The sequence below is a fragment of the Taudactylus pleione genome, unplaced genomic scaffold, assembly GCF_031769625.1.
Source record: "Taudactylus pleione unplaced genomic scaffold, aTauple2 ptg000043l, whole genome shotgun sequence".
NCBI classification, from domain to species: Eukaryota; Metazoa; Chordata; class Amphibia; order Anura; family Myobatrachidae; genus Taudactylus; species Taudactylus pleione.
This window is the reverse complement of record NW_028284445.1, coordinates 8,540,497-8,565,328: the sequence shown is the minus strand read 5'-3', so window position 1 is coordinate 8,565,328 and position 24,832 is coordinate 8,540,497.

Genomic DNA, 24,832 nt, shown 5'->3' with positions numbered 1-24,832 from the left:
AGTGGTGAGTATGGAGGGATCAGGGAGGTAGTGCAGATAGGTAGTGGTGAGTATGGAGGGGTCAGGGGGTAGTGCAGATAGGTAGTGGTGAATATGGAGGGGTCAGGGGGTAGTGCAGGTAGGTAGTGGTGAATATGGAGTGGTCAGGGGGTAGTGCAGATAAGTAGTGGTGAGTATGGAGGGATCAGGGAGGTAGTGCAGATAGGTAGTGGTGAGTATGGAGGGGCCAGGGGGTAGTGCAGATAGGTAGTGGTGAGTATGGAGGGGTCAGGGGGTAGTGCAGATCAGTAGTGGTGAGTATGGAAGGGTCAGGGAGGTAGTGCAGATAGGTAGTGGTGAGTATGGAGGGGTCAGAGGGTAGTGTAGATAGGTAGTCGTGAGTATGGAGGGGTCAGGGGGTAGTGCAGATAGGTAGTGGTGAGTATGGAGGGGTCAGGGAGGTAGTGGTGAGTATGGAGGGGTCAGGGAGGTAGTGCAGATAGGTAGTGGTGAGAATGGAGGGGTCAGGGAGGTAGTGCAGATAGGTAGTGGTGAGTATGGAGGGGTCAGAGAGGTAATGCAGATAGGTAGTGGTGAGTATGGAGGGGTCAGGGAGGTAGTGCAGATAGGTAGTGGTGAGTATGGAGGGGTTGAGAGGTAGTGCAGATAGGAAGTGGTGAGTATGCAGGGGTCAGGGGGTAGTGCAGATAGGTATAGGTGAGTATGGAGGGGTCAGGGGGTAGTGCAGATAGGTAGTGGTGAGTATGGAGGGGTCAGCGAGGTAGTGCAGATAGGTAGTGGTGAGTATGGAGGGGTCAGGGAGGAAGTGCAGATAGGTAGTGGTGAGTATGGAGGGGTCAGCGAGGTAGTGCAGATAGGTACTGGTGAGTATGGAGGGGTCAGGGAGGTAGTGCAGAGAGGTAGTGGTGAGTATGGAGGGGTTAGGGGGTAGTGCAGATAGGTAGTGGTGAGTATGGAGGGGTCAGGGAGGTAGTGCAGATAGGAAGTGGTGAGTATAGAGGGGTCAGGGGGTAGTGCAGATAAGTAGTGGTGAGTATGGAGGGATCAGGGAGGTAGTGCAGATAGGTAGTGGTGAGTATGGAGGGGTCAGGGGGTAGTGCAGATAGGTAGTGTTGAGTATGGAGGGGTCAGGGGGTTGTGCAGATAAGTAGTGGTGAATATGGAGGGGTCAGGGGGGTAGTGCAGATAAGAAATGGTGAGTATGGAGGGGTCAGGGGGTAGTGCAGATAAGTAGTGGTGAGTATGGCGGGATCAGGGAGGTTGTGCAGATAGGTAGTGGTGAGTATGGGGGGGTCAGGGAGGTAGTGCAGAGAGGTAGTGGTGAGTATGGAGGGGTCAGGGGTAGTGCAGATAGGTAGTGGTGAGTATGGAGGGGTCAGGGAGTTAGTGGAGATAGGAAGTGGTGAGTATGGAGGGGTCAGGGGGGTAGTGCAGATAGGTAGTGGTGAGTATGGAGGGATCAGGAGGTAGTGGAGATAGGTAGTGGTGAGTATGGAGGGGTCAGGGATGTAGTTCAGATAGGTAGTGGTGAATATGGAGGGATCAGGGAGGTAGTGCAGATAGGTAGTGGTGAGTATGGAGGGATCAGGAAGGTTGTGCAGATAGGTAGTGGTGAGTATGGAGGGATCAGGGAGGTAATGCAGATAGGTAGTGGTGAGTATGGAGGGATCAGGGGTGTAGTGCAGATAGGAAGTCGTGAGTATGGAGGGGTCAGGGAGGTAGTGCAGAGAGGTACTGGTGAGTATGGAGCGGTCAGGGGGTAGTGCAGATAGGTAGTGGTGAGTATGGAGGGGTCAGGTAGGTAGTGCAGATAGGTAAGGTTGAGTATAGAGGGGGCAGGGGGTAGTGCAGATAAGTAAACGTGAGTATGGAGGGATCAGGGAGGTAGTGCAGATAGGTAGTGGTGAGTATGGAGGGGTCAGAGGGTAGTGCAGATAGGTAGTGGTGAGTATGGAGGGGTCAGGGGGTAGTGCAGATAAGTAGTGGTGAGTATGGAAGGGTTAGGGGGTAGTGCAGATAGGTAGTGGTGAGTATGGAGGGATCAGGGAGGTAATGCAGATAGGTAGTGGTGAGTATGGAGGGATCAGGGGTGTAGTGCAGATAGGAAGTCGTGAGTATGGAGGGGTCAGGGAGGTAGTGCAGAGAGGTACTGGTGAGTATGGAGCGGTCAGGGGGTAGTGCAGATAGGTAGTGGTGAGTATGGAGGGGTCAGGTAGGTAGTGCAGATAGGTAAGGTTGAGTATAGAGGGGGCAGGGGGTAGTGCAGATAAGTAAACGTGAGTATGGAGGGATCAGGGAGGTAGTGCAGATAGGTAGTGGTGAGTATGGAGGGGTCAGAGGGTAGTGCAGATAGGTAGTGGTGAGTATGGAGGGGTCAGGGGGTAGTGCAGATAAGTAGTGGTGAGTATGGAAGGGTTAGGGGGTAGTGCAGATAGGTGTGGTATGGAGGGATCAGGGAGGTAGTGCAGATAGGTAGTGGTGAGTATGGAGGGGTCAGGGGTTAGTGCAGATAGGTAGTGGTGAGTATGGAGGGGTCAGGGAGGTAGTGCAGATAGGTAGTGGTGAGTATGGAGGGGTCAGGGGGGTAGTGCACATAGGTAGTGGTGAGTATGGAGGGGTCAGGGAGGTAGTGCAGATAGGTAGTGGTGAGTATGGAGGGATCAGGGAGGTAGTGCAGATAGGTAGTGGTAAGTATGGAGGGGTCAGGGAGGTAGTGCAGAGAGGTAGTGGAGAGTATGGAGGGGTCAGGGCGGTAGTGCAGATAGGAAGTGGGGAGTATGCAGGGGTCAGGGGGTAGTGCAGATAGATAGTGGTGAGTATGGAGGGGTCAGGGGGTAGTGCAGATAGGTAGTGGTGAGTATGGAGGGGTCAGGGAGGAAGCGCAGATAGGTAGTGGTGAGTATTTAGGGGTCAGGGAGGTAGTGCAGAGAGGTAGTGGTGAGTATGGAGGGGTCGGGGTAGTGCAGATAGGTAGTGGTGAGTATGGAGGGGTCAGGGAGGTAGTGCAGATAGGAAGTGGTGAGTATGGAGGGATCAGGGAGGTAGTGCAGATAGGTAGTGGTGAGTATGGAGGGGTCAGGGGTAGTGCAGATAGGTAGTGGTGAGTATGGAGGGGTCAGGGGGTAGTGCAGATAAGTAGTAGTGAGTATGGAGGGGTCAGGGGGGTAGTGCAGATAAGAAATGGTGAGTATGGAGGGGTCAGGGGGTAGTGCAGATAAGTAGTGGTGAGTATGGAGGGATCAGGGAGGTTGTGCAGATAGGTAGTGGTGAGTAGGGGGGGTCAGGGAGGTAGTGCAGAGAGGTAGTGGTGAGAATGGAGGGGTCAGGGGTAGTGCAGATAGGTAGTGGTGAGTATGGAGGGGTCAGGGAGGTAGTGCAGATAGGAAGTGGTGAGTATGGAGGGGTCAGGGGGGTAGTGCAGATAGGTAGTGGTGAGTTTGGAGGAATCAGGGATGTAATGCAGATAGGTAGTGGTGAGTATGGAGGGATCAGGGTTGTAGTGCAGATAGAAAGTGGTGAGTATGGAGGGGTCAGGGAGGTAGTGCAGATAGGAAGTGGTGAGTATGGAGGGATCAGGGAGGTAGTGCAGATAGGTAGTGGTGAGTATGGAGGGGTCAGGGGTAGTGCAGATAGGTAGTGGTGAGTATGGAGGGGTCAGGGGGTAGTGCAGATAAGTAGTAGTGAGTATGGAGGGGTCAGGGGGGTAGTGCAGATAAGAAATGGTGAGTATGGAGGGGTCAGGGGGTAGTGCAGATAAGTAGTGGTGAGTATGGAGGGATCAGGGAGGTTGTGCAGATAGGTAGTGGTGAGTAGGGGGGGTCAGGGAGGTAGTGCAGAGAGGTAGTGGTGAGAATGGAGGGGTCAGGGGTAGTGCAGATAGGTAGTGGTGAGTATGGAGGGGTCAGGGAGGTAGTGCAGATAGGAAGTGGTGAGTATGGAGGGGTCAGGGGGGTAGTGCAGATAGGTAGTGGTGAGTTTGGAGGAATCAGGGATGTAATGCAGATAGGTAGTGGTGAGTATGGAGGGATCAGGGTTGTAGTGCAGATAGAAAGTGGTGAGTATGGAGGGGTCAGGGAGGTAGTGCGGAGAGGTAGTGGTGAGTATGGAGGGGTCAGGTAGGTAGTGCAGATAGGTAATGTTGAGCATAGAGGGGTCAGGGGGTAGTGCAGATAAGTAATGGTGAGTATGGAGGGATCAGGAGGTAGTGGAGATAGGTAGTGGTGAGTACTGAGGGGTCAGGGAGGTAGTGCAGATAGGAAGTGGTGAGTATGGAGGGGTCAGGGAGGTAGTGCAGATAGGAAGTGGTGAGTATGGAGGGATCAGGGAGGTAGTGCAGATAGGTAGTGGTGAGTATGGAGGGGTCAGGGGGTAGTGCAGATAGGTAGTGGTGAATATGGAGGGGTCAGGGGGTAGTGCAGGTAGGTAGTGGTGAATATGGAGTGGTCAGGGGGTAGTGCAGATAAGTAGTGGTGAGTATGGAGGGATCAGGGAGGTAGTGCAGATAGGTAGTGGTGAGTATGGAGGGGCCAGGGGGTAGTGCAGATAGGTAGTGGTGAGTATGGAGGGGTCAGGGGGTAGTGCAGATCAGTAGTGGTGAGTATGGAAGGGTCAGGGAGGTAGTGCAGATAGGTAGTGGTGAGTATGGAGGGGTCAGAGGGTAGTGTAGATAGGTAGTCGTGAGTATGGAGGGGTCAGGGGGTAGTGCAGATAGGTAGTGGTGAGTATGGAGGGGTCAGGGAGGTAGTGGTGAGTATGGAGGGGTCAGGGAGGTAGTGCAGATAGGTAGTGGTGAGAATGGAGGGGTCAGGGAGGTAGTGCAGATAGGTAGTGGTGAGTATGGAGGGGTCAGAGAGGTAATGCAGATAGGTAGTGGTGAGTATGGAGGGGTCAGGGAAGTAGTGCAGATAGGTAGTGGTGAGTATGGAGGGGTTGAGAGGTAGTGCAGATAGGAAGTGGTGAGTATGCAGGGGTCAGGGGGTAGTGCAGATAGGTATAGGTGAGTATGGAGGGGTCAGGGGGTAGTGCAGATAGGTAGTGGTGAGTATGGAGGGGTCAGCGAGGTAGTGCAGATAGGTAGTGGTGAGTATGGAGGGGTCAGGGAGGAAGTGCAGATAGGTAGTGGTGAGTATGGAGGGGTCAGCGAGGTAGTGCAGATAGGTACTGGTGAGTATGGAGGGGTCAGGGAGGTAGTGCAGAGAGGTAGTGGTGAGTGTGGAGGGGTTAGGGGGTAGTGCAGATAGGTAGTGGTGAGTATGGAGGGGTCAGGGAGGTAGTGCAGATAGGAAGTGGTGAGTATAGAGGGGTCAGGGGGTAGTGCAGATAAGTAGTGGTGAGTATGGAGGGATCAGGGAGGTAGTGCAGATAGGTAGTGGTGAGTATGGAGGGGTCAGGGGGTAGTGCAGATAGGTAGTGTTGAGTATGGAGGGGTCAGGGGGTTGTGCAGATAAGTAGTGGTGAATATGGAGGGGTCAGTGGGGTAGTGCAGATAAGAAATGGTGAGTATGGAGGGGTCAGGGGGTAGTGCAGATAAGTAGTGGTGAGTATGGCGGGATCAGGGAGGTTGTGCAGATAGGTAGTGGTGAGTATGGGGGGTCAGGGAGGTAGTGCAGAGAGGTAGTGGTGAGTATGGAGGGGTCAGGGGTAGTGCAGATAGGTAGTGGTGAGTATGGAGGGGTCAGGGAGGTAGTGGAGATAGGAAGTGGTGAGTATGGAGGGGTCAGGGGGGTAGTGCAGATAGGTAGTGGTGAGTATGGAGGGATCAGGAGGTAGTGGAGATAGGTAGTGGTGAGTATGGAGGGGTCAGGGATGTAGTTCAGATAGGTAGTGGTGAATATGGAGGGATCAGGGAGGTAGTGCAGATAGGTAGTGGTGAGTATGGAGGGATCAGGGAGGTTGTGCAGATAGGTAGTGGTGAGTATGGAGGGATCAGGGAGGTAATGCAGATAGGTAGTGGTGAGTATGGAGGGATCAGGGGTGTAGTGCAGATAGGAAGTCGTGAGTATGGAGGGGTCAGGGAGGTAGTGCAGAGAGGTACTGGTGAGTATGGAGCGGTCAGGGGGTAGTGCAGATAGGTAGTGGTGAGTATGGAGGGGTCAGGTAGGTAGTGCAGATAGGTAAGGTTGAGTATAGAGGGGGCAGGGGGTAGTGCAGATAAGTAAATGTGAGTATGGAGGGATCAGGGAGGTAGTGCAGATAGGTAGTGGTGAGTATGGAGGGGTCAGAGGGTAGTGCAGATAGGTAGTGGTGAGTATGGAGGGGTCAGGGGGTAGTGCAGATAAGTAGTGGTGAGTATGGAAGGGTTAGGGGGTAGTGCAGATAGGTGTGGTATGGAGGGATCAGGGAGGTAGTGCAGATAGGTAGTGGTGAGTATGGAGGGGTCAGGGGTTAGTGCAGATAGGTAGTGGTGAGTATGGAGGGGTCAGGGAGGTAGTGCAGATAGGTAGTGGCGAGTATGGAGGGGTCAGGGGGGTAGTGCACATAGGTAGTGGTGAGTATGGAGGGGTCAGGGAGGTAGTGCAGATAGGTAGTGGTGAGTATGGAGGGATCAGGGAGGTAGTGCAGATAGGTAGTGGTAAGTATGGAGGGGTCAGGGAGGTAGTGCAGATAGGTAGTGGAGAGTATGGAGGGGTCAGGGCGGTAGTGCAGATAGGAAGTGGTGAGTATGCAGGGGTCAGGGGGTAGTGCAGATAGATAGTGGTGAGTATGGAGGGGTCAGGGGGTAGTGCAGATAGGTAGTGGTGAGTATGGAGGGGTCAGGGAGGAAGCTCAGATAGGTAGTGGTGAGTATTTAGGGGTCAGGGAGGTAGTGCAGAGAGGTAGTGGTGAGTATGGAGGGGTCGGGGTAGTGCAGATAGGTAGTGGTGAGTATGGAGGGGTCAGGGAGGTAGTGCAGATAGGAAGTGGTGAGTATGGAGGGATCAGGGAGGTAGTGCAGATAGGTAGTGGTGAGTATGGAGGGGTCAGGGGTAGTGCAGATAGGTAGTGGTGAGTATGGAGGGGTCAGGGGGTAGTGCAGATAAGTAGTAGTGAGTATGGAGGGGTCAGGGGGGTAGTGCAGATAAGAAATGGTGAGTATGGAGGGGTCAGGGGGTAGTGCAGATAAGTAGTGGTGAGTATGGAGGGATCAGGGAGGTTCTGCAGATAGGTAGTGGTGAGTAGGGGGGGTCAGGGAGGTAGTGCAGAGAGGTAGTGGTGAGAATGGAGGGGTCAGGGGTAGTGCAGATAGGTAGTGGTGAGTATGGAGGGGTCAGGGAGGTAGTGCAGATAGGAAGTGGTGAGTATGGAGGGGTCAGGGGGGTAGTGCAGATAGGTAGTGGTGAGTTTGGAGGAATCAGGGATGTAATGCAGATAGTTAATGGTGAGTATGGAGGGATCAGGGTTGTAGTGCAGATAGAAAGTGGTGAGTATGGAGGGGTCAGGGAGGTAGTGCGGAGAGGTAGTGGTGAGTATGGAGGGGTCAGGTAGGTAGTGCAGATAGGTAATGTTGAGCATAGAGGGGTCAGGGGGTAGTGCAGATAAGTAATGGTGAGTATGGAGGGATCAGGAGGTAGTGGAGATAGGTAGTGGTGAGTATGGAGGGGTCAGGGATGTAGTTTAGATAGGTAGTGGTGAATATGGAGGGATCAGGGAGGTAGTGGTGAGCATGGAGGGATCAGGGAGGTTGTGCAGATAGGTAGTGGTGAGTTTGGAGGAATCAGGGATGTAATGCAGATAGGTAGTGGTGAGTATGGAGGGATCAGGGGTGTAGTGCAGATAGAAAGTGTTGAGTATGGAGGGGTCAGGGAGGTAGTGCGGAGAGGTAGTGGTGAGTATGGAGGGGTCAGGTAGGTAGTGCAGATCGGTAATGTTGAGTATAGAGGGGTCAGGGGGTAGTGCAGATAAGTAATGGTGAGTATGGAGGGATCAGGGAGGTTGTGCAGATACGTAGTGGTGAGTATGGGGGGGTCAGGGAGGTAGTGCAGAGAGGTAGTGGTGAGAATGGAGGGGTCAGGGGGTAGTGCAGATAGGTAGTGGTGAGTATGGAGGGGTCAGAGGGTAGTGCAGATAGGTAGTGGTGAGTATGGAGGGATCAAGGAGGTAGTGCAGATAGGTAGTGGTGAGTATGGAGGTGTCAGGGGGTAGTGCAGATAGGTAGTGGTGAGTATGGAGGGGTCAGGGAGGTAGTGCAGATAGGTAGTGGCGAGTATGGAGGGGTCAGGGGGGTAGTGCACATAGGTAGTGGTGAGTATGGAGGGGTCAGGGAGGTAGTGCAGATAGGTATTGGTGAGTATGGAGGGGTCAGGGAGGTAGTGCAGATAGGTAGTGGTGAGTATGGAGGGATTTGAAGGTAGTGCAGATAGGTAGTGGTGAGTATGGAGGGGTCAGGGAGGTAGTGCAGATAGGAAGTGGTGAGTATGGAGGGGTCAGGGAGGTAGTGCAGATAGGTAGTGGTGAGTATGGAGGGGTCAGGGGGTAGTGCAGATAGGTAGTGGTGAGTATGGAGGGGTCAGAGGGTAGTGCAGATAGGTAGTGGTGAGTATGGAGGGGTCAAGGAGGTAGTGCAGATAGGTAGTGGTGAGTATGGAGGGGTTGGGAGGTAGTGCAGATAGGAAGTGGTGAGTATGGAGGGGTCAGGGGGTAGTGCAGATAGGTAGTGGTGAGTATGGAGGGGTCAGCGAGGTTGTGCAGATAGGTAGTGGTGAGTATGGAGGGATCAGGGAGGTAGTGCAGATAGGTAGTGGTGAGTATGGAGGGGTCAGGGGGTAGTGCAGATAGGTAGTGGTGAGTATGGAGGGGTCAGGGAGGTAGTGCAGATAGGTAGTGGCGAGTATGGAGGGGTCAGGGGGGTAGTGCACATAGGTAGTGGTGAGTATGGAGGGGTCAGGGAGGTAGTGCAGATAGGTAGTGGTGAGTATGGAGGGATCAGGGAGGTAGTGCAGATAGGTAGTGGTGAGTATGGAGGGGTCAGGGGGTAGTGCAGATAGGTAGTGGTGAATATGGAGGGGTCAGGGGGTAGTGCAGGTAGGTAGTGGTGAATATGGAGTGGTCAGGGGGTAGTGCAGATAAGTAGTGGTGAGTATGGAGGGATCAGGGAGGTAGTGCAGATAGGTAGTGGTGAGTATGGAGGGGCCAGGGGGTAGTGCAGATAGGTAGTGGTGAGTTTGGAGGGGTCAGGGGGTAGTGCAGATCAGTAGTGGTGAGTATGGAAGGGTCAGGGAGGTAGTGCAGATAGGTAGTGGTGAGTATGGAGGGGTCAGAGGGTAGTGTAGATAGGTAGTCGTGAGTATGGAGGGGTCAGGGGGTAGTGCAGATAGGTAGTGGTGAGTATGGAGGGGTCAGGGAGGTAGTGGTGAGTATGGAGGGGTCAGGGAGGTAGTGCAGATAGGTAGTGGTGAGAATGGAGGGGTCAGGGAGGTAGTGCAGATAGGTAGTGGTGAGTATGGAGGGGTCAGAGAGGTAATGCAGATAGGTAGTGGTGAGTATGGAGGGGTCAGGGAGGTAGTGCAGATAGGTAGTGGTGAGTATGGAGGGGTTGAGAGGTAGTGCAGATAGGAAGTGGTGAGTATGCAGGGGTCAGGGGGTAGTGCAGATAGGTATAGGTGAGTATGGAGGGGTCAGGGGGTAGTGCAGATAGGTAGTGGTGAGTATGGAGGGGTCAGCGAGGTAGTGCAGATAGGTAGTGGTGAGTATGGAGGGGTCAGGGAGGAAGTGCAGATAGGTAGTGGTGAGTATGGAGGGGTCAGCGAGGTAGTGCAGATAGGTACTGGTGAGTATGGAGGGGTCAGGGAGGTAGTGCAGAGAGGTAGTGGTGAGTATGGAGGGGTTAGGGGGTAGTGCAGATAGGTAGTGGTGAGTATGGAGGGGTCAGGGAGGTAGTGCAGATAGGAAGTGTTGAGTATAGAGGGGTCAGGGGGTAGTGCAGATAAGTAGTGGTGAGTATGGAGGGATCAGGGAGGTAGTGCAGATAGGTAGTGGTGAGTATGGAGGGGTCAGGGGGTAGTGCAGATAGGTAGTGTTGAGTATGGAGGGGTCAGGGGGTTGTGCAGATAAGTAGTGGTGAATATGGAGGGGTCAGGGGGGTAGTGCAGATAAGAAATGGTGAGTATGGAGGGGTCAGGGGGTAGTGCAGATAAGTAGTGGTGAGTATGGCGGGATCAGGGAGGTTGTGCAGATAGGTAGTGGTGAGTATGGGGGGGTCAGGGAGGTAGTGCAGAGAGGTAGTGGTGAGTATGGAGGGGTCAGGGGTAGTGCAGATAGGTAGTGGTGAGTATGGAGGGGTCAGGGAGTTAGTGGAGATAGGAAGTGGTGAGTATGGAGGGGTCAGGGGGGTAGTGCAGATAGGTAGTGGTGAGTATGGAGGGATCAGGAGGTAGTGGAGATAGGTAGTGGTGAGTATGGAGGGGTCAGGGATGTAGTTCAGATAGGTAGTGGTGAATATGGAGGGATCAGGGAGGTAGTGCAGATAGGTAGTGGTGAGTATGGAGGGATCAGGGAGGTTGTGCAGATAGGTAGTGGTGAGTATGGAGGGATCAGGGAGGTAATGCAGATAGGTAGTGGTGAGTATGGAGGGATCAGGGGTGTAGTGCAGATAGGAAGTCGTGAGTATGGAGGGGTCAGGGAGGTAGTGCAGAGAGGTACTGGTGAGTATGGAGCGGTCAGGGGGTAGTGCAGATAGGTAGTGGTGAGTATGGAGGGGTCAGGTAGGTAGTGCAGATAGGTAAGGTTGAGTATAGAGGGGGCAGGGGGTAGTGCAGATAAGTAAATGTGAGTATGGAGGGATCAGGGAGGTAGTGCAGATAGGTAGTGGTGAGTATGGAGGGGTCAGAGGGTAGTGCAGATAGGTAGTGGTGAGTATGGAGGGGTCAGGGGGTAGTGCAGATAAGTAGTGGTGAGTATGGAAGGGTTAGGGGGTAGTGCAGATAGGTAGTGGTGAGTATGGAGGGATCAGGGAGGTAATGCAGATAGGTAGTGGTGAGTATGGAGGGATCAGGGGTGTAGTGCAGATAGGAAGTCGTGAGTATGGAGGGGTCAGGGAGGTAGTGCAGAGAGGTACTGGTGAGTATGGAGCGGTCAGGGGGTAGTGCAGATAGGTAGTGGTGAGTATGGAGGGGTCAGGTAGGTAGTGCAGATAGGTAAGGTTGAGTATAGAGGGGGCAGGGGGTAGTGCAGATAAGTAAACGTGAGTATGGAGGGATCAGGGAGGTAGTGCAGATAGGTAGTGGTGAGTATGGAGGGGTCAGAGGGTAGTGCAGATAGGTAGTGGTGAGTATGGAGGGGTCAGGGGGTAGTGCAGATAAGTAGTGGTGAGTATGGAAGGGTTAGGGGGTAGTGCAGATAGGTGTGGTATGGAGGGATCAGGGAGGTAGTGCAGATAGGTAGTGGTGAGTATAGAGGGGTCAGGGGTTAGTGCAGATAGGTAGTGGTGAGTATGGAGGGGTCAGGGAGGTAGTGCAGATAGGTAGTGGTGAGTATGGAGGGGTCAGGGGGGTAGTGCACATAGGTAGTGGTGAGTATGGAGGGGTCAGGGAGGTAGTGCAGATAGGTAGTGGTGAGTATGGAGGGATCAGGGAGGTAGTGCAGATAGGTAGTGGTAAGTATGGAGGGGTCAGGGAGGTAGTGCAGATAGGTAGTGGAGAGTATGGAGGGGTCAGGGCGGTAGTGCAGATAGGAAGTGGGGAGTATGCAGGGGTCAGGGGGTAGTGCAGATAGATAGTGGTGAGTATGGAGGGGTCAGGGGGTAGTGCAGATAGGTAGTGGTGAGTATGGAGGGGTCAGGGAGGAAGCGCAGATAGGTAGTGGTGAGTATTTAGGGGTCAGGGAGGTAGTGCAGAGAGGTAGTGGTGAGTATGGAGGGGTCGGGGTAGTGCAGATAGGTAGTGGTGAGTATGGAGGGGTCAGGGAGGTAGTGCAGATAGGAAGTGGTGAGTATGGAGGGATCAGGGAGGTAGTGCAGATAGGTAGTGGTGAGTATGGAGGGGTCAGGGGTAGTGCAGATAGGTAGTGGTGAGTATGGAGGGGTCAGGGGGTAGTGCAGATAAGTAGTAGTGAGTATGGAGGGGTCAGGGGGGTAGTGCAGATAAGAAATGGTGAGTATGGAGGGGTCAGGGGGTAGTGCAGATAAGTAGTGGTGAGTATGGAGGGATCAGGGAGGTTGTGCAGATAGGTAGTGGTGAGTAGGGGGGGTCAGGGAGGTAGTGCAGAGAGGTAGTGGTGAGAATGGAGGGGTCAGGGGTAGTGCAGATAGGTAGTGGTGAGTATGGAGGGGTCAGGGAGGTAGTGCAGATAGGAAGTGGTGAGTATGGAGGGGTCAGGGGGGTAGTGCAGATAGGTAGTGGTGAGTTTGGAGGAATCAGGGATGTAATGCAGATAGGTAGTGGTGAGTATGGAGGGATCAGGGTTGTAGTGCAGATAGAAAGTGGTGAGTATGGAGGGGTCAGGGAGGTAGTGCGGAGAGGTAGTGGTGAGTATGGAGGGGTCAGGTAGGTAGTGCAGATAGGTAATGTTGAGCATAGAGGGGTCAGGGGGTAGTGCAGATAAGTAATGGTGAGTATGGAGGGATCAGGAGGTAGTGGAGATAGGTAGTGGTGAGTACTGAGGGGTCAGGGAGGTAGTGCAGATAGGAAGTGGTGAGTATGGAGGGGTCAGGGAGGTAGTGCAGATAGGAAGTGGTGAGTATGGAGGGATCAGGGAGGTAGTGCAGATAGGTAGTGGTGAGTATGGAGGGGTCAGGGGGTAGTGCAGATAGGTAGTGGTGAATATGGAGGGGTCAGGGGGTAGTGCAGGTAGGTAGTGGTGAATATGGAGTGGTCAGGGGGTAGTGCAGATAAGTAGTGGTGAGTATGGAGGGATCAGGGAGGTAGTGCAGATAGGTAGTGGTGAGTATGGAGGGGCCAGGGGGTAGTGCAGATAGGTAGTGGTGAGTATGGAGGGGTCAGGGGGTAGTGCAGATCAGTAGTGGTGAGTATGGAAGGGTCAGGGAGGTAGTGCAGATAGGTAGTGGTGAGTATGGAGGGGTCAGAGGGTAGTGTAGATAGGTAGTCGTGAGTATGGAGGGGTCAGGGGGTAGTGCAGATAGGTAGTGGTGAGTATGGAGGGGTCAGGGAGGTAGTGGTGAGTATGGAGGGGTCAGGGAGGTAGTGCAGATAGGTAGTGGTGAGAATGGAGGGGTCAGGGAGGTAGTGCAGATAGGTAGTGGTGAGTATGGAGGGGTCAGAGAGGTAATGCAGATAGGTAGTGGTGAGTATGGAGGGGTCAGGGAAGTAGTGCAGATAGGTAGTGGTGAGTATGGAGGGGTTGAGAGGTAGTGCAGATAGGAAGTGGTGAGTATGCAGGGGTCAGGGGGTAGTGCAGATAGGTATAGGTGAGTATGGAGGGGTCAGGGGGTAGTGCAGATAGGTAGTGGTGAGTATGGAGGGGTCAGCGAGGTAGTGCAGATAGGTAGTGGTGAGTATGGAGGGGTCAGGGAGGAAGTGCAGATAGGTAGTGGTGAGTATGGAGGGGTCAGCGAGGTAGTGCAGATAGGTACTGGTGAGTATGGAGGGGTCAGGGAGGTAGTGCAGAGAGGTAGTGGTGAGTGTGGAGGGGTTAGGGGGTAGTGCAGATAGGTAGTGGTGAGTATGGAGGGGTCAGGGAGGTAGTGCAGATAGGAAGTGGTGAGTATAGAGGGGTCAGGGGGTAGTGCAGATAAGTAGTGGTGAGTATGGAGGGATCAGGGAGGTAGTGCAGATAGGTAGTGGTGAGTATGGAGGGGTCAGGGGGTAGTGCAGATAGGTAGTGTTGAGTATGGAGGGGTCAGGGGGTTGTGCAGATAAGTAGTGGTGAATATGGAGGGGTCAGGGGGGTAGTGCAGATAAGAAATGGTGAGTATGGAGGGGTCAGGGGGTAGTGCAGATAAGTAGTGGTGAGTATGGCGGGATCAGGGAGGTTGTGCAGATAGGTAGTGGTGAGTATGGGGGGTCAGGGAGGTAGTGCAGAGAGGTAGTGGTGAGTATGGAGGGGTCAGGGGTAGTGCAGATAGGTAGTGGTGAGTATGGAGGGGTCAGGGAGGTAGTGGAGATAGGAAGTGGTGAGTATGGAGGGGTCAGGGGGGTAGTGCAGATAGGTAGTGGTGAGTATGGAGGGATCAGGAGGTAGTGGAGATAGGTAGTGGTGAGTATGGAGGGGTCAGGGATGTAGTTCAGATAGGTAGTGGTGAATATGGAGGGATCAGGGAGGTAGTGCAGATAGGTAGTGGTGAGTATGGAGGGATCAGGGAGGTTGTGCAGATAGGTAGTGGTGAGTATGGAGGGATCAGGGAGGTAATGCAGATAGGTAGTGGTGAGTATGGAGGGATCAGGGGTGTAGTGCAGATAGGAAGTCGTGAGTATGGAGGGGTCAGGGAGGTAGTGCAGAGAGGTACTGGTGAGTATGGAGCTGTCAGGGGGTAGTGCAGATAGGTAGTGGTGAGTATGGAGGGGTCAGGTAGGTAGTGCAGATAGGTAAGGTTGAGTATAGAGGGGGCAGGGGGTAGTGCAGATAAGTAAATGTGAGTATGGAGGGATCAGGGAGGTAGTGCAGATAGGTAGTGGTGAGTATGGAGGGGTCAGAGGGTAGTGCAGATAGGTAGTGGTGAGTATGGAGGGGTCAGGGGGTAGTGCAGATAAGTAGTGGTGAGTATGGAAGGGTTAGGGGGTAGTGCAGATAGGTGTGGTATGGAGGGATCAGGGAGGTAGTGCAGATAGGTAGTGGTGAGTATGGAGGGGTCAGGGGTTAGTGCAGATAGGTAGTGGTGAGTATGGAGGGGTCAGGGAGGTAGTGCAGATAGGTAGTGGCGAGTATGGAGGGGTCAGGGGGGTAGTGCACATAGGTAGTGGTGAGTATGGAGGGGTCAGGGAGGTAGTGCAGATAGGTAGTGGTGAGTATGGAGGGATCAGGGAGGTAGTGCAGATAGGTAGTGGTAAGTATGGAGGGGTCAGGGAGGTAGTGCAGATAGGTAGTGGAGAGTATGGAGGGGTCAGGGCGGTAGTGCAGATAGGAAGTGGTGAGTATGCAGGGGTCAGGGGGTAGTGCAGATAGATAGTGGTGAGTATGGAGGGGTCAGGGGGTAGTGCAGATAGGTAGTGGTGAGTATGGAGGGGTCAGGGAGGAAGCGCAGATAGGTAGTGGTGAGTATTTAGGGGTCAGGGAGGTAGTGCAGAGAGGTAGTGGTGAGTATGGAGGGGTCGGGGTAGTGCAGATAGGTAGTGGTGAGTATGGAGGGGTCAGGGAGGTAGTGCAGATAGGAAGTGGTGAGTATGGAGGGATCAGGGAGGTAGTGCAGATAGGTAGTGGTGAGTATGGAGGGGTCAGGGGTAGTGCAGATAGGTAGTGGTGAGTATGGAGGGGTCAGGGGGTAGTGCAGATAAGTAGTAGTGAGTATGGAGGGGTCAGGGGGGTAGTGCAGATAAGAAATGGTGAGTATGGAGGGGTCAGGGGGTAGTGCAGATAAGTAGTGGTGAGTATGGAGGGATCAGGGAGGTTGTGCAGATAGGTAGTGGTGAGTAGGGGGGGTCAGGGAGGTAGTGCAGAGAGGTAGTGGTGAGAATGGAGGGGTCAGGGGTAGTGCAGATAGGTAGTGGTGAGTATGGAGGGGTCAGGGAGGTAGTGCAGATAGGAAGTGGTGAGTATGGAGGGGTCAGGGGGGTAGTGCAGATAGGTAGTGGTGAGTTTGGAGGAATCAAGGATGTAATGCAGATAGTTAGTGGTGAGTATGGAGGGATCAGGGTTGTAGTGCAGATAGAAAGTGGTGAGTATGGAGGGGTCAGGGAGGTAGTGCGGAGAGGTAGTGGTGAGTATGGAGGGGTCAGGTAGGTAGTGCAGATAGGTAATGTTGAGCATAGAGGGGTCAGGGGGTAGTGCAGATAAGTAATGGTGAGTATGGAGGGATCAGGAGGTAGTGGAGATAGGTAGTGGTGAGTATGGAGGGGTCAGGGATGTAGTTTAGATAGGTAGTGGTGAATATGGAGGGATCAGGGAGGTAGTGGTGAGCATGGAGGGATCAGGGAGGTTGTGCAGATAGGTAGTGGTGAGTTTGGAGGAATCAGGGATGTAATGCAGATAGGTAGTGGTGAGTATGGAGGGATCAGGGGTGTAGTGCAGATAGAAAGTGTTGAGTATGGAGGGGTCAGGGAGGTAGTGCGGAGAGGTAGTGGTGAGTATGGAGGGGTCAGGTAGGTAGTGCAGATCGGTAATGTTGAGTATAGAGGGGTCAGGGGGTAGTGCAGATAAGTAATGGTGAGTATGGAGGGATCAGGGAGGTTGTGCAGATACGTAGTGGTGAGTATGGGGGGGTCAGGGAGGTAGTGCAGAGAGGTAGTGGTGAGAATGGAGGGGTCAGGGGGTAGTGCAGATAGGTAGTGGTGAGTATGGAGGGGTCAGAGGGTAGTGCAGATAGGTAGTGGTGAGTATGGAGGGATCAAGGAGGTAGTGCAGATAGGTAGTGGTGAGTATGGAGGTGTCAGGGGGTAGTGCAGATAGGTAGTGGTGAGTATGGAGGGGTCAGGGAGGTAGTGCAGATAGGTAGTGGCGAGTATGGAGGGGTCAGGGGGGTAGTGCACATAGGTAGTGGTGAGTATGGAGGGGTCAGGGAGGTAGTGCAGATAGGTATTGGTGAGTATGGAGGGGTCAGGGAGGTAGTGCAGATAGGTAGTGGTGAGTATGGAGGGATTGGAAGGTAGTGCAGATAGGTAGTGGTGAGTATGGAGGGGTCAGGGAGGTAGTGCAGATAGGAAGTGGTGAGTATGGAGGGGTCAGGGAGGTAGTGCAGATAGGTAGTGGTGAGTATGGAGGGGTCAGGGGGTAGTGCAGATAGGTAGTGGTGAGTATGGAGGGGTCAGAGGGTAGTGCAGATAGGTAGTGGTGAGTATGGAGGGGTCAAGGAGGTAGTGCAGATAGGTAGTGGTGAGTATGGAGGGGTTGGGAGGTAGTGCAGATAGGAAGTGGTGAGTATGGAGGGGTCAGGGGGTAGTGCAGATAGGTAGTGGTGAGTATGGAGGGGTCAGCGAGGTTGTGCAGATAGGTAGTGGTGAGTATGGAGGGATCAGGGAGGTAGTGCAGATAGGTAGTGGTGAGTATGGAGGGGTCAGGGGGTAGTGCAGATAGGTAGTGGTGAGTATGGAGGGGTCAGGGAGGTAGTGCAGATAGGTAGTGGCGAGTATGGAGGGGTCAGGGGGGTAGTGCACATAGGTAGTGGTGAGTATGGAGGGGTCAGGGAGGTAGTGCAGATAGGTAGTGGTGAGTATGGAGGGGTCAGGGAGGTAGTGCAGATAGATAGTGGTGAGTATGGAGGGGTCAGGGGGGTAGTGCAGATAGGAAATGGTGAGAATGGAGGGATCAGGGAGGTAGTGCAGATAGGTAGTGGTGAGTATGGAGGGGTCAGGGAGGTAGTGCAGATAGGCAGTGGTGAGTATGGAGGTGTTGAGAGGTAGTGCAGATAGGAAGTGGTGAGTATGCAGGGGGTAGTGCAGATAGGTAGTGGTGAGTATGGAGGGGTCAAGGGGTAGTGCAGATAGGTAGTGGTGAGTATGGAGGTGTCAGCGAGGTAGTGCAGATAGGTAGTGGTGAGTATGGAGGGGTCAGGGAGGAAGTGCAGATAGGTAGTGGTGAGTATGGAGGGGTCAGCGAGGTAGTGCAGATAGGTAGTGGTGAGTATGGAGGGGTCAGGGAGGTAGTGCAGAGAGGTAGTGGTGAGTATGGAGGGATCAGGTGGTAGTGCAGATAGGTAGTGGTGAGTATGGAGGGTTCAGGGAGGTAGTGCAGATAGGAAGTGGTGAGTATGGAGGTGTCAGGGGGGTAGTGCAGATAGGTAGTGGTGAGTATGGAGGGATCAGGAGGTAGTGGAGATAGGTAGTGGTGAGTATGGAGGGGTCAGGGATGTAGTTCAGATATGTAGTGGTGAATATGGAGGGATCAGGGAGGTAGTGCAGAATGGTAGTTGTGAGTATGGAGGGGTCAGGGATGTAATGCAGATAGGTAGTGGTGAGTATGGAGGGATCAGGGGTGTAGTGCAGATAGGAAGTGGTGAGTATGGAGGGGTCAGGGAGGTAGTGCAGAGAGGTAGTGGTGAGTATGGAGCTGTCAGGGGGTAGTGCAGATAGGTAGTGGTGAGTATGGAGGGGTCAGGTAGGTAGTGCAGATAGGTAGTGGCGAGTATGGAGGGGTCAGGGGGGTAGTGCACATAGGTAGTGGTGAGTATGGAGGGGTCAGGGAGGTAGTGCAGATAGGTAGTGGTGAGTATGGAGGGGTCAGGGAGGTAGTGCAGATAGGTAGTGGTGAGTATGGAGGGATTGGAAGGTAGTGCAGATAGGTAGTGGTGAGTATGGAGGGGTCAGGTAGGTAGTGCAGATAGGTAGTGTATACTCAGGGGGTAGTGCAGATAAGTAGTGGCGAGTATGGAGGGATCAGGGAGGTAGTGCAGATAGGTAGTGGTGAGTATGGAGAGGTCAGGGGGTAGTGCAGATAGGTAGTGGTGGGTATGGAAGGGTCAGGGAGTAGTGCAGATAAGTAGTGGTGAGTATGGAAGGGTCAGGGGGTAGTGCAGATAGGTAGTGGTGAGTATGGAGGGGTCAGGGGGTAGTGCAGATAGGTAGTGGTGAGTATGGAGGGGTCAGGGAGGTAGGGCAGATATGTAGTGGTGATTATGGAGGGGTCAGGGAGGTAGTGTAGATAGGTAGTGATGAATATGGAGGGGTCAGGCGGTAGTGCAGATAGGTAGTGGTGAATATGGAGGGGTCAGGGGGTAGTCCAGATAGGTAGTGGTGAATATGGAGGGTCAGGGAGGTAGTGCAGATAGGTAGTATTGAGTATGGAGGGGTCAGGGGGTAGTACAGATAGGTAGTGGTGAGTATGGAGGGATCAGTGAGGTAGTGCAGATAAGTAGTGGTGAGTATGGAGGGTTTGGGAGGTAGTGCAGATAGGTAGTGGTGAGCATGGAGGGGTTGGGAGGTAGTGCAGTTAGGTAGTGGTGAGTATGGAGAGGTTGGGAGGAGGTGCAGATAGGTAGTGGTGAGTATGGAGGTGTTGGGAGGTAGTGCAGATAGGTAGTGGTGAGTATGGAGGGGTTGGGAGGTAGTGCAGATAGGTAGTGGTGAGTATGGAGGGGTCAGGGGCGTAGTGCAGAGAGGTAGTGGTGAGTATGGAGGGGTCAGGGAGGTAGTGCAGATAGGTAGTGGTGAGTATGGAGGGATCAGGGAGGTAGTGCAGATAGGTAGTGGTGAGTATGGAGGGGTTGGGAGGTAGTGCAGATAGGTAGTGGTGAGTATGGAGGGGTCAGGGGGTAGTGCAGAGAGGTAGTGGTGAGTATGGAGGGGTCAGGGTGGTAGTGCAGATAGGAAGTGGTGAGTATGGAGGGATCAGGGAGGTAGTGGAGATAGGTAGTGGTGAGTATGGAGGGGTCAGGGAGGGAGTGCAGATAGGTAGTGGTGAATATGGAGGGGTCAGGGGGTAGTGCAGAGAGGTAGTGGTGAGTATCGAGGGGTCAGGGAGATAGTGCAGATAGGTAGTGGTGAGTATGGAGGGATCAGGGAGGTAGTGCACATAGGTAGTGGTGAGTATAGAGGGGTCAGGGTGTAGTGCAGATAGGTAGTGGTGAATATGGAGGGGTCAGGGAGGTAGTGCAGATAGGTAGTGGTGAGTATGGAGGGGTCAGGGGCATAGTGCAGAGAGGTAGTTGTGAGTATGGAGGGGTCAGGGAGGTAGTGCAGATAGGAATTGGTGAGTATGGAGGGATCAGGGAGGTAGTGCAGATAGGTAGTGGTGAGTATGGAGGGGTTGGGAGGTAGTGCAGATAGGTAGTGGTGAGTATGGAGGGGTCAGGGGGTAGTGCAGAGAGGTAGTGGTGAGTATGGAGGGGTCAGGGTGGTAGTGCAGATAGGAAGTGGTGAGTATGGAGGGATCAGGGAGGTAGTGGAGATAGGTAGTGGTGAGTATGGAGGGGTCAGGGAGGGAGTGCAGATAGGTAGTGGTGAATATGGAGGGGTCAGGGGGTAGTGCAGAGAGGTAGTGGTGAGTATCGAGGGGTCAGGGAGATAGTGCAGATAGGTAGTGGTGAGTATGGAGGGATCAGGGAGGTAGTGCACATAGGTAGTGGTGAGTATAGAGGGGTCAGGGTGTAGTGCAGATAGGTAGTGGTGAATATGGAGGGGTCAGGGAGGTAGTGCAGATAGGTAGCGGTGCGTATGGAGGGGTCAGGGGCATAGTGCAGAGAGGTAGTTGTGAGTATGGAGGGGTCAGGGAGGTAGTGCAGATAGGAATTGGTGAGTATGGAGGGGTCAGGGAGGTAGTGCAGTTAGGTAGTGGTGAGTATGGAGAGGTTGGGAGGTATTGCAGATAGGTAGTGGTGAGTATGGAGGGGTTTGGAGGTAGTGCAGATAGGTAGTGGTGAATATGGAGGGGTGAGGGGTTAATGCAGATAGGTAGTAGTGAGTATGGAGGGATCAGGGGGTAATGCAGAGAGATAGTGGTGAGTATAGAGGGGTCAGGGGGTAGTACAGATAGGTAGTGGTGAATATGGAGGTGTCAGGGAGGTAGTGCAGAAAGGTAGTGGTGAGTATGCAGGGGTCAGGGAGGTAGTGCAGAGAGGTAGTGGTGAGTATGGAGGGGTCAGGGGCGTAGTGCAGAGAGGTAGTGGTGAGTATGGAGGGGTCAGGAGGTGGTGCAGATAGGAAGTGGTGAGTATGGAGGGATCAGGGAGGTAGTGGAGATAGGTAGTGGTGAGTATGGAGGGGTCAGGGAGGGAGTGCAGATAGGTAGTGGTGAATATGGAGGGGTCAGGGGGTAGTGCAGAGAGGTAGTGGTGATTATGGAGGGGTCAGGGAGGTAGTGCAGATAGGTAGTGGTGAGTATGGAGGGATCAGGGAGGTAGTGCAGATAGGTAGTGGTGAGTATGGAGGGGTCAGTGAGGTAGTGCAGATAGGTAGTTGTGAGTATGGAGGGGTCAGGGAGGCATTGCATATAGGTAGAGGTGAGTTTGGACGGGTTGGGAGGTAGTGCAGATAGGTAGTGATGAATGTGGAGGGGTCTGGGGTTAATGTAGATAGGTAGTGGTGAGTATGGAGGGGTCAGGGAGGTAGTGCAGATAGGAAGTGGTGAGTATAGAGGGGTCAGGTAGGTAGTGCAGATAGGCAGTGGTGAGTATGGAGGGGTTGGGGGTAGTGCAGATAGGTACTGGTGAGTATGGAGGGGTCAGGGAGGTAGTGCAGATAGGAAGTGGTGAGTATGGAGGGGTTGGGAGGTAGTGCAGAGAGTTAGTGGTGAGTATGGAGGGGTCAGGGGTTAATGTAGATAGGTAGTGGTGAGTATGGAGGGGTCAGGGATGTAGTGCAGATAGGAAGTGGTGAGTATAGAGGGCTCAGGTAGGTAGTGCAGAGAGATAGTGTTTGGAAAGGAGGGTCAGAGGGTGGTGCAGATAGGTAGTGGTGAGCCACCCAGTAACTCTTGCAATGCTGGTCAATTGTGGCTAAATGAGACCATTACACATGTACTAACATTATGCCACAATGTCACCCATATTATGCCACAGTGTAGTGCCCACACATTATACCATTGTAGTGGCCACACATTAGACTACACTTTAGTGCCTACACATTATGCCACACTGTAGTGCATTCCACATTACACCACACTGTTGTGCCCCCCCAGATTATGCCACATTGTAGTATCCACAGATTGTGGATACTACATAAAGTGTAGTGACCACACTTTATGTCCATTTGTAGTACCCAAACATTATGCCACACTGTAGTATCTACAGATTATGCTACAGTACCTGTAGCACCCACAGATTATGCCATCAATAAAGCCCAAACATTATGCAACACTGTAGTACCCACACATTATACCACTGTAGTGCTCACACATTATGCCACACTATAGTGACCCCCATATTATTACACACTGTAGTGCCCACACATTATGCCACCTGTAGTACCCACACATTATGCTAGACTATAGTGCCAACACTTTATGCTATACTGTAGTGCCCACACATTATGCTAGACTATAGTGCCAACACTTTATGCTATACTGTAGTGCCCACACATTATGTCATACTGTAGAACCTACACATTATGCCACACTGTAGTCCCCACACATTATGCTACCTGAAGTGCTCACACAATGTACTCACCAGCAGCATCCTCAGGCAGCCGACAGAGCAGCAGTCACAGCCTCACAATGAGTCACTCACATGAGGCTGCGTTGCTGCTAAACTCCAGGTCAGAAGAGCATGTGATGGGCTCCTCTATTCAGAGCTCAGCACATACTCCTCCGACCCCACTGCAGAGACTATTGTGATTTATTACCCAGTAGTGTACTGCAGTGCTGAGCCTGACTGCACTGTGCCCCGGTTTCCTGCGTGTAGCTGGTGGCCGTCTCAGTCACAGCCTTGATGACTGCCCGGCAAGCGATAGAGGGCGTGGCTACAAATCAGTGGACCCACTGGGATTTCACCGAATGCCCAGCAGCCCAGTCCAGGCTTGGCAAAAGGTACACTTTATGGGATGAGGGGGAGGGGTGTTAATTTACTTTTTCCCAACGGTGGCTAATATCTGCAGCCGCTGGGTGGGGGGGGGTCCTGCTGTGCTGACCGATCAGCAATGATCAGCAGTACAGGAGACACTGGGGGAGGGTGCAGGCAATCAGAGGGTCCAGAAGGTCCCTCTGAGAGCAGCAGCTGACACTGTTTATATGACTGGTAGCACGAGTGATGTCAGTGGGAGAGATTTCGGCTCTGTTAGAGCCGAAATCTCTCTGGGGTTTGCGGCAACGAGACCCTACCACAAGGGTTTCGTCGCAAGCCCGATGGTCGCAATGGTCTTGACCATCGCGACCATCATCATGGCCGCTCGCTATAGCTATGCGACCGGTCAGGAGGCCGTTCGGAAAAAAAAAATGCCCGGCCCTGATTCAGAGCGAGCGCTCTGTCAGAGTGTCCGGCTCTGAATCAGGCCCTCAGACACATAGCTATTGACCATGTACCCAAGACAACTAGAGGCGGAGACAGAGCAACTCGCCTCCTTCAAGTCGAAGCCAAATGGATCTTCAACTTAAACACCATCAGTCCAGCCGGCCTCAATGAGAAGATCTCGTGGTCAATTGATTGCACATTTCTTTTATTTCCATTCTTTCATTTAGTATGTTGTTTTCTTAATCTTCATTCCTTCAAGGACTGGATTACCCTTGCTCGGTTCTATGACCACGTCCCCATTCCTTCTACTTGTTTTCTCTTAGTCTGTTTCATGTTTATTTATGCCCTTCGGCCTGGTGCACGTTTGCATACATCACCTCTGCTGGACATTCATTACATTATATCGTCGCCACTGTGCCTATGCCTCCCACCTGTTCTCTCTCAGTCCGATTCATGTTCATGCCCTTTGGCCCGATGCATGTCTGCACATACCACCTCTGCTGGTCATTCATTATATTTTCGCCACTATGCCTATTTTTTCATTTACTCATTTCTCATCTTTTCTTCACACGCATTTTAATGAGCCTTGTTCTTTTTTCCTATTTCTCTTCCTGGTTTCTACATTCTCCGCTTTCTTTTTTCTTTTCCTCATCCCCTTTTTTTTCTCTCTTACTCTTTTTTTCTTCTCCTTTTTTTAATTTCTTTTGCTTTTCTGCTTTTTTCCTCCCCTTCCCTCCTTTTCTCATTTGGGCCCCCTTTTTTCCCGTCTTTTTCTTTTTCTCCCTTTCTCTTTCTCCTGTCTCTCCGTTTCTGTTTCTGCGTGGTTCATTTATGTATTCTGATTTCATCACTACTCTCAATACCATATAGGCAGTGAGCGGACTTATTTTATATTTTATATTTGTATGTGACTTATTTCATGTGGCCCACAGTGTTTATGTTTACACTTGTTTACAGCTGATTTCTATTTACTTTACACATCTTTCTTCTCTTCATTCACCAGGACGGCAAGCCGCGTCACTGCGCTGGCGTCCTGGTTACCTAAGTGACCAGTGACTCACGGCGCAATGATGTCTTCAGTGCGGGACTCTGGCTGCGTCACGTAGGGTCCCGGGCGGCGTCCGGTCACACGAACTCTGGCAGGCTTCTCCGGGTATAAGGTAAGTGCTTTTTTCTTTCTTTCCATTCTATCTACCTTGACAAAGGGGCGTGCAAGCCCCGAAAACGTTGGTGTGAAGGATCACATTAAAACTTCTTTTGACAGTCTTCTAGTGCCGCTGATTACCCATTTTTCTATTCCATTACAACGCATGCGCACTGCCCGGCCATTGACCCGTTTGCGACCGGGACTGAATCAGGCCCAGTATACCATAAAAATAGCAATTTTGTATGGTATAATGTAGTGATGGCCATCGATGCGTGTACCATCAATGACCGATGGTTCTGAACCATCATTAGAAAACAATTGATGCAGCCATCGATGGTTTGGTTTTGCACATGTGCAGAGCGCGACCATCAGGCCTGCACCACCGATGTTTTGTTAACATCTGGTGCTGCCATTGATGGGGTGGCATCAGCGCTTGCCATCAGGCACAAGCCATCGATGGGTATACACCATCGATGGTTGAGGGCTGTCCCTAGTATACTCCACATTAACTTTCTTAAAAAAAAAAAAAAATAGTTTTTCTCCGATATGTCAAAATCAATAAGTATCAATAATCAATACTATTGCGGACAGCCAGGGTGCTGCTATATATGCCCTAGGGAAGGCCATCGGTGGGTTGTCCATTGATGATTATAATCGATTGATCCATCAGTGATTAACATCGATGGCACAAAAAAAATCAATAGTTTGCACCTCTCGATGACCACCGCTGCTGGGGGCACGGTTAGCCAAGCAAAATCGCAGAGGGGGCTTAGAGGCCAACGGCG